Genomic DNA, 9363 nt, shown 5'->3' with positions numbered 1-9363 from the left:
GCTCACAGTGAAAGTTTGGGTGGGATTCTCTAAAAAACAACAAGTTCAGGAGGGATATGCAGGTGCAAAAATATGAACACATGGAGACATTAGAGTAATATTCACAGACCATTTAAAGCAGAAATGGGCCCTTAAGAGTCAAAACCAGCTTGAATTTGGGAACGCATAATCACAGACACACAACAACAGCAGCACAAGAAACTTCAGACGTCCATTACTGTTAACTTCCATTTTAGATGAATAACAACTGCACCGTATTCTAGCCATTAATGATTAAAGTTTAACAATGATGTACAACACCTCATCAGATCTCAGTGAACCTCTGTCTCTGTCTGAGAACGAGCACAAACATAACATTGCAAAGCAGACGTACTACACAGAAGCTTTGAACCCACGCTGCCAAGAGCCAACAATAGAAACAGAGGTCCTTACCTGGTCCTGCTCGGTTTGGGACAGGTGCTGCCCTCGCTCTTCAGACTGATACTGAAGCGTCTGGGCTGGTGGTGAAGTGTAGCAGAACGACCCGGTCCAACAACTGTTGTACCATCCACAGGAGGCTGGAGGAGTCTGGTTTCCCCAGTCTGCTCCTCGGGGTGATAAGTGCTGAGTATCTTTGAGTTGGAAATTGAAAAAAACATTGAGCAGGCCTCAAAGTAACCTCCAAACCAGTTGAGAACCATGAGGAGCAGGTTGTCACTCAACTTTTATCAGCAAAACATAAACATTATTTTTATTTACGATTAGATTGAATTATTCTAATGTTTGACTGAAAGAGCATTGGAATGGGGCACAGCCTATGACAAAACTGTGTCGCTGTTGGTGGTCTCATTGATGCCACAATGATTTAATCAATGGGGTTTTATGTAACAACTTGCCCTAAAAAACATCACCGTGAAAACTTACCATTTGACACTGGCACTTTCTGGGTTTGATTTGTGGATCATGTGATTACGGAAAGCCAGAAAATGATTGTCACATTTTAACAGCCAAAGGATCTAAACGCACCAGGAAGAAGAGGAATGACTGCAGCACAAATGTAAATAACACGCGTTTAGGATGGAAAGGACAAGCGTTGTTTGCATGTGCACATGTGCGGCGGCAGTAAAGCAAGCTGAGGAAAACTCTGAACACTGCTCTTTGCACGAAGGGATCCGGCGCGACGCACGCGGCAGACAGCGACGCACAAACGCGCTGCGCTGATTCGAGCGACCTGTAGTTTGAAAAAGACTACGGAAAATTTGTGTAGTGAGCTTTCCAGAAGAGCCGCCTCTGTGGACCCCTCCCAAATAATGGGCACTTTCACACGACGTGATTCGTCAATCTTTCGACTTTGGGAGTGTCTATATAGCCGCGGCGCGCGGCCGAAACTGCTAGGCTATTTCGTGCCGCGGCTCCAGAAACTGCCGGGCTATTTGACCGCTCTGTAGCCACGGCCCCCAACTTTAATTTAGACTATTTATCACATATTAACCAAGTAAAAAAAATAATAAGAAGATTTCAAGTATACCTTTGCCTAACCCTAGTAACAACTCAACACAGTAGAGCATTGTTCATTTACATAAGGATAAAATGTAAGTATTCCTTAAAGAAGACATTATGCTTTTATTATTAATATTTTGTGTTAGCCTAAAAGTAGATCCTGACTACACTTTGTACATTATCAAAACTGATCTTGAACATTGATAATTGAAACCTGATTGAAACGGGTTGACTTCCTGTTCAAAACTGCAGAACTGAGAGGAGGTGGCATTTCACTGCAGCAAGAAACACTTTTTTTTTTTTTAAATGTATTGTTTAAAAAAAAGACCCTACATGTATGACTGGGAGTTTGAATGTGTGAATAATCATAAGAAGTGCATAGGAATAATTCTAACTAAGTCCAGGGATGTGGTGTGTTGGTGGTGGAAACTCAAGACATTTCAGGATTACAGGATCAAACATGCAGGAATCAATTGAAATACAAATGTGATAAACTAATGCTGAAGGAAAACCATTATAATAATCTATATTTTAAAGCCTATAAAGGTTGATTCTGTGGGTCCTTGTTCTTAATGAAGCACAACGATGGCGGCTCGATCATATTTTCTCAAGCAAAGACAAAAAGTGCTTACGAGTGAATCACTTTCCTTCCTTTTCTTTTCTAAAACTGGCCTGTTGTGGCTAACATCATCTGCCCTGTGTGAATCTAGTCCCTAACCTGTTGCAGCATGAGGTTTCCCGATAGCCGCCGGCACCTCGTTGTAAAGTCAATGAAGCCGCTTGTCGCACATCGCCCCTTTTTCCTACAATCTGTCTCCCCAGCTCACACAAACCAAACCCCACCAGCAACGCGGTTACTCACACACGGGCCGCTGGTAATGAACAAACATTCTCTCTGTGACGACTGCGTGGGATAAACGCCTGCGTGAGGGAGCGAGCTAAATGGAAATCAGTCGGTTGTGTCGACAGCAGACGCCTTCCTGCCCCCAGGCATCGCAGATTCTGATTGGTTATCATGTTAGTCAATTATTTCATTAAGACATGCCTTGCTTACGAACCATGCATCAATGACCAAAGTAAATAAATCTTGTCGTTTTGGTCGCTCTGTAGAATCATTTCGAGCTGGATCCCATTTTGTTGCTTTGATAGACGCCAACGTTTTATCCCCAGCCCCAGGGAGGTTCAAGTCATCAAAAGTGCTTCTGGTGGGAACATGAGTTTATTTCTGTGGGAAAGTCCCGTCCGTGTAGTCTTGCAGTCACTAGACAGCTCTGTTTTAAGAGCTAAGAACAACACCACGCTAATAAAAGATTTATACTTTGCGGGTTGTTTTGAAGTGAACAAATCATACATGATAAATTCCATGATTTGATACTAGGACCATCGAGCTCTTGCTGTGTTGGAAGGAAATACAGGAAATTGAATGGAGCGATGAACCTTTACCACATCCTTGTTCACCACAAGGAGCAACAGCTTCTTGTTTAGTTCTATTTATAATTGATAATATGTTCTAGTGGTTTCTCCAACTTTTCAAACCAAGTACCAATGAAGAAAAGGTTTGTCTTTCCAAGTACCAGCAGATCTAACTCCAGTCTATAACAGGACAGTCCAAGGGGGGAATTAGGGATAAACCACATTAACCAGAGTAGTTCTAACTAGGGTTGCTAGATGAATCGCAATCAAATCTCTTTGTCACGTAAGAAGATCCAAAACGCTAAACTGCTGGAAATAATACTTAATGAAACAGAATTAATGTCAAAATAATTCAGGAATAAACTGCACAAAGGGACGTACAGGTAATAGGATATGACAAAGACAATGGACCATCAAAGGACAAGGTGAAATATGGGGCTTAAATACACGAGGAGACACGACAAGTGAGACACATCAGGGCAATCCACAGACAGGAAGTTAAACTGAAAAACAAGCACACAACAGACTCGTCAAAATAAAACACCAAGCACAAGAACAGAGTAAAAACCCACACTGAAAATAAAGAACTGAAAACAGGATAACACAATACCACAGTTTGAATGAACGCAATTAGCAAATCGCAAATGCTTCAGTGTTTTTTCACCATTATTTCCCCAACAAACATCAAAATCACCTACCTTAAACTTGCACAATCCTGTGACTGCTAACCTTGTAGTTTAGATTTGTACAAAATGTATGCATATTTCAGTCTTTTTGTCAGTTATTTTGGAATGACTTGTACTCTTCACTCTGAGCTTTAGTTTTAAACTACTACTACCTAACTAAAATAACAACTTTGAACAGCACCCTATTGTTAAAATCTAAATCAATAATATAATTGCAATGCTTGTCAGAAAAATTGCAATTAGATATTTTTCCCAAATCAAAAAGTGGTTACTCAAGGAAGAACAAAAATGTGAATACTCTCCCACATTTAGAGTGCATTTTATTCACACAGTCTATATGAAGTAAACTCTAGAACTGATATATATATAATATAATGTCATACATGGTTCCACCATAGTATTTGTTCCACCAGTGGAACCACGGTTTGAGACACACTGGTCTAAACAATGTAATAAATTGAAGGAGAGCACTAATCTCTGTTTGGCCAAGAAAATATGTATTTTTTAATTCATATTTATTTGATTATACATTGACATGGAGCACCAGGACCAAATGAATCTGAACTCTTGCTCTTTCTGTTTACTCATGATTTTGTGAACATATTTCACTTAATTGTTTATATCTATTTACTATATACAGTTAACACACCTTTGTAACAACAATGAAGACAATTTCAAACTACTAAGTGATCACAAAACATCCATTCTCTGTGTTTCATGTCTAACATATTCTGCTCAACAAACCCACTCTGCTCTAAGAAAAAAACACACACCCATGTGTAATTTGCACAAAAGCTCTAATACGACTCTTGGCTTGCATTCATTTTGTCATCCACAATTACATCAACCCATCAGGTCTGATCGAGAGAAGAAATTGCAAATTGATTCAAGCTCCCTGCAACGTGTTAGTTTGGTGATGTGGCGAGGCGACTAGCATCATCTCATATCATATGAAGCTAGCCGAGTGTACAGATTGGAACAATTGCACTGTAATGGATACACTTAAATTGATGTGGGGGACAATAACACTGTGACCTTATTTGATCCAGAACTTTCATGGGCTGGACTGAATCGACCTATTCCTGACACAATGCCTCTGCAATCACCCATATTGTCATTATTCGTTAGCATGGCACATAACACATCTTGAACAGCTCTTGAGGCTGTTGGACCTTTAATAGAAATTATACACTTCTGAATGGCACAATGTGGTTGCTACACAAACATTTCACTTTTGTTCTAATTAGACAATGGTATGAAAGCGATAGCTCATTATAGGTACGAGAGGCTATTGAAATCAGGAAGCTTGGCACAATGAACATCAATCGAGACAAAGGAGTGTGTACTTTTGCTCATGCAGGCGTGGTCAGTCTCATAAGTCTGTCAGACTGACCACGCCTGGGAATTACATCTGATAAAAGACACGTCACAACATCGGACATCACCTCTGACAAGTCCTGCCACTGCAACATCAGTCAGGTAAATGAGCTGTCGTTTGTATGTCATTGTCTTATTATCAGTAGATGATATTTAATTTGAAAAAGAAGACAAAATAAATGTCCAAATATGCTACACAAAAAGCTTTACTACAATTCCTTTAAAACACAAGATATTAATGGACTATTTCTATTAGGTTTACCCAAAAATGTGAAAGATATAGATGTATTGAATCAGTTCAATTAAAATCGTAATTTGAAAGGTCGTAATTGACAAAGAGCAATTATGTAAGTCCTTAGCAAACAACAAAGTCATTTTTAATTCTGACGGCGTAATCCCTCATTCGTCCAGCAGTGTTCCATTGTAGAAAAAGGTTCAGTTGCAGTCATCTGGTTTTAGAAAAGCAAGACGTTTCGACTCTCACCAGATGACTACAATTGAACGTTTTTCTACAATTTTATCTGTAGTTTAGACTAAACGTGTTCTCGAATACATAGGATTCTTGGATTCAAATTTAAAGTTCATATTTCAGTCTTCACAGGTTTGAACTTTAAAAAGTGGTTGAGCCCCACTGTAATGTAAACTCTTTATAGCAGAATCAAGATTTTTATTTTAGAAATATCGCTATGCCCCCTATTGAATTCCAACTCATTATTTGGTCATGTCAGAAGCAAAACAACACAACACACAGTTTATAAATAAAATCAATATTTGCTGCTATTCTCCTTTCTCTTCCTGATTCCACTCCTCACTCGTTCACCGTTTCATAGACCATCAAAGGCCCTCTCCATGTGCACGCGTAGATCTCACTCCATCCAGCCCTTCTCTCCAGCCCTGCAGCTCCACTGTCCCAGAGTGTGTCGTCGACATGTGGAAATACAGCCAGCTACACAAGGTTTCGGCGCTCTTTCAATTCCAGCACTCATCTTTCCTGCATAATTCCACTCACCAGACCAGTTTCCTCCTGACTCACTCTTGTTCTTTTGCTGAAGCTTTCCTCCCCTGCTAAATGGAGACACATCATCACATAACATTTTGTGATGAAAAAAAAAAAATAGGCATGGGTATAGTACTAGTACAACAGACTCTGATATATTTTTCCTCTGGATTTTCTTTGCTAACTTTACCAGCCTTCACAAAATGTTATCATGTATTTCCCAATAGGACCAGTTTCTATTCCCATTTTACCCATTCACAGTGGCAATTTACTACACTAACTATACCATACAGATTATCTTACTATTTTTGCCTCTTTTCTCTACCATTGCTTCACACAATTCTTATATTCGTATAGCTTCTGATACATTTTAGAGAAGACTTGTACATTGTTGTGTCTTTGATTTCTGAGAGCTGGAATTCATTAAATTCACCGTTTCAGTGGCTCCCATTCTTCTTGGGTCACATCAAGGGGTTATTGAGCAGAATTGAATTACTCAAGCAGAGCTCTCTTGCACGGCGATGCTTTTTTTGTATCCCTTCACCCACTCTGCCTATTCTCTGTCATCTTTTCCTCCTTTTCTTTGCCTCAAACATATACAATATTTTTTTCATTATGCAATCCTCGAGTACACCTACCTTTCCTCATTGCCAGATTCACAATTTCCATCCTTTTTACGGTCTTGTTCCAGCCCCTCCTATTCTTGCTTGCCTCTTGGGCCCCACTTGTTCTTCCGATTCTCTTCTTTTTTTCTCCTTTTTTATGTGATCACGCTCCTCCCTCTCATTTTCTCTCAAGTCCCGCTTTTCTGCCTCCCATCCACTATCCCGAACCGTCTCCTTCCCGTTCTCGGCATCTCTCTTAGGACATGAGCCTCACACATGGCTTATTGATTTCAGTAGCGGCACGTTAGATGTATAGCCAGCTACAGTCTTGTTTTGCCCCCACACTTCTCCCCATGGACCGCTGGAAATGCGGTCAGGGGCTCTTATGTACGTATACTTGTACTTGTTTCAATACTTGGCTGTGCTGGAGTGCAGAGTTTGGTTGCAAAAATCTGAAATCTTAAATATGTTTGTAGGCAAAGCGAGGAGGAGAGAAGAAAGGCAGGGGAATTGAGCCTGCAGATGGCAGAAGAGAGCTATAAGGGGAAAGAGTGAGAGGATTTCTAACACATCCAGAAACATGAACTGACAAGATTGTGCAGCATTTGACAAACACTTTATTTTGCTAAAGCCTTAAAAACAGTTGAGCGCATTTCAAGAGCCATGCATAAAAAATAAGCCTTATGTGCACAGAACAGCGCAATCATTTTTTAAAGAAATTACAACAATAAAACAGAGCAAGATTTCCTCCTTTATAGATACGTCTTGTATGAAGTTAGTCACCATGTAGATTCTTATTTGATCAGTGTTTGAATGCAAATGATCAAAAAAAAATAACAAAAAACACATCAGTTGACCTAATAATACTGTTTTTTAAACGTAAATTGCAACACAGTATATATTCTAGACTAAAGCTTGGTGTGTCTCAAATAGAAATCTATTAAAGTACAATTTACTGGACTGTACGTTGTTGTTTTTGAGTTTTAATGGCGGTTGGCAGCCAACTGAAAAGGTACCTTTACCGCCACCTACTGTAGTTGTACGTCTTCAAAGTATGTGTTTTACGCTGTATCGTGAAAAAAACAAAAGAGGGAGAGAGAGAAGGAGAGAGAGAAGGAAAGAGAGAAAAGAGAGGGAAAGAGAAAGAGCTGCTCAAAGCCAGGAAAAGGCTCTAATCATCATGTACAGTGAGAGTCAGTGAGACTCTTCGTGCCAGCTCCAAGCCAGAAAAATAAACGCTCCAAGAAAGTTGGTCAGAGTTATCCAGGAAATGCCTTTATAGTGCATTACCCATTGCGGAGAAGGGATTCAAGTAAATATAAAGGTGCCAATTCCTCTTGCATATCAGTTTTGTCCAACATGAAAACTCTTATGGATAGAAAAGTTGAACAAGAATGTGTCAGGCCAAGTACAAAAACCTAAAACTCATTACATCTCTGAACATAAAGGCTTAATGCTAATATATCATTTTAATAATGCAAAGGATTGGGTTTAACAAGGGATTTTGATGCTATGTGCAATAGTTATCAAGGGCCCCCTTTTATATGGATTTGCTCCAAATTGGAATGGGTTTGTCCTTGTCCTAATTTTATGAAAATCAATGCAGTGGTGTGCTATGGAATCTTGATGATGGATACTGGGAGATTTACTGTAGCTTCAAAGGGGAGTGTGGTCTTCGCAGTAATAAATGGTAATGACCAAAATGGACTATACTGGGTCACATGTGTAAATGTTTTTCCTATTGATGTAATGATTGCTGTCATAGTTACAGATGTGGTTGGGACCAGTTATCAGAAGATCTTTTCATTGCAATAGCTCATGTTTCTATACAACTTGTACCTCTTTCATTCCATCAGGCAACTCTGATCTTATTTACCCATATGGCCTCAAGATCAAGGCCATCGCGTAATCTTCAGTCTGAGCACAGTCCATTCACAACCTTGGAGGAAACCACAAGGCGTACAGGAAAGGCATGGATGACTCGAGATGTGGTAGCTTCCTCAAGGGTTAAATTAAAAATGGATGGATGTGGAATATGGGTAACCAGAAGCGATGTGCAAACACTTAAAGACCGCCATGGATTTCTATTAAACGTTAGATCCTTTGCGGTAATGACGCTTGACCAAAGTTCAGGTTGTATGATCCAGGAATGTGAAGTTTAAAGGACCATGTATTTAGAAATGATTGGCTGGGATTATATTTTGAAAATATATTTTACCGTTAATGAAAATGGATAAGACTGCATTAGGCGCTTGAATTCCATGTAAAATAATAAAAAGTTGACCCATTCAAACACTTTGCTAAAATACAATTTCTTGTGATCTATCTTTGCAATCAAATTTCCCTCTTTTTTCTATTTTATTTTTAATATACATAAAGTAATTTGGCCCAAGGAACTTCCATTTGCATTTAATTTGACCATATTTCATACAATATTCATCCGCTATTCCATTTTGGAGTTATTTACTAAATCGTTCCCTCAAATAAATCCTAGATTTCCTTTGCTAAACTTTTGGCAGTCGTCCACATATTCCCCTTGAGCAGTGTAGGATCGTGCGTGCGTTTCTATCCTTGTATCCTTTTAATTTTAGAACACGCATCTTCGTGGGATAAAATAAGAATACCTCCACAGCCGGGTTTGATCATATTTGGTGTCCAATTCTGTGTCGTTCTGACCAAAACGCGCGTGAATCGGGAGCGCGGAGTTATATACGAGCAGATCTTGAACGCAGCATCTCTTTACCGGCGGGGACAAGGCACAGACGCACCACTGCGTTTGAGAGAGCTGGACCAGGAGGGATGATAT

This window comes from Eucyclogobius newberryi, unplaced genomic scaffold, assembly GCF_026437365.1.
Source record: "Eucyclogobius newberryi isolate DKJ021-1_F unplaced genomic scaffold, fEucNew1.0.hap1 SCAF_16, whole genome shotgun sequence".
NCBI classification, from domain to species: domain Eukaryota; kingdom Metazoa; phylum Chordata; class Actinopteri; order Gobiiformes; family Gobiidae; genus Eucyclogobius; species Eucyclogobius newberryi.
The sequence above is the reverse complement of the archived record's forward strand: the minus strand, read 5'-3'. Positions refer to the sequence as shown.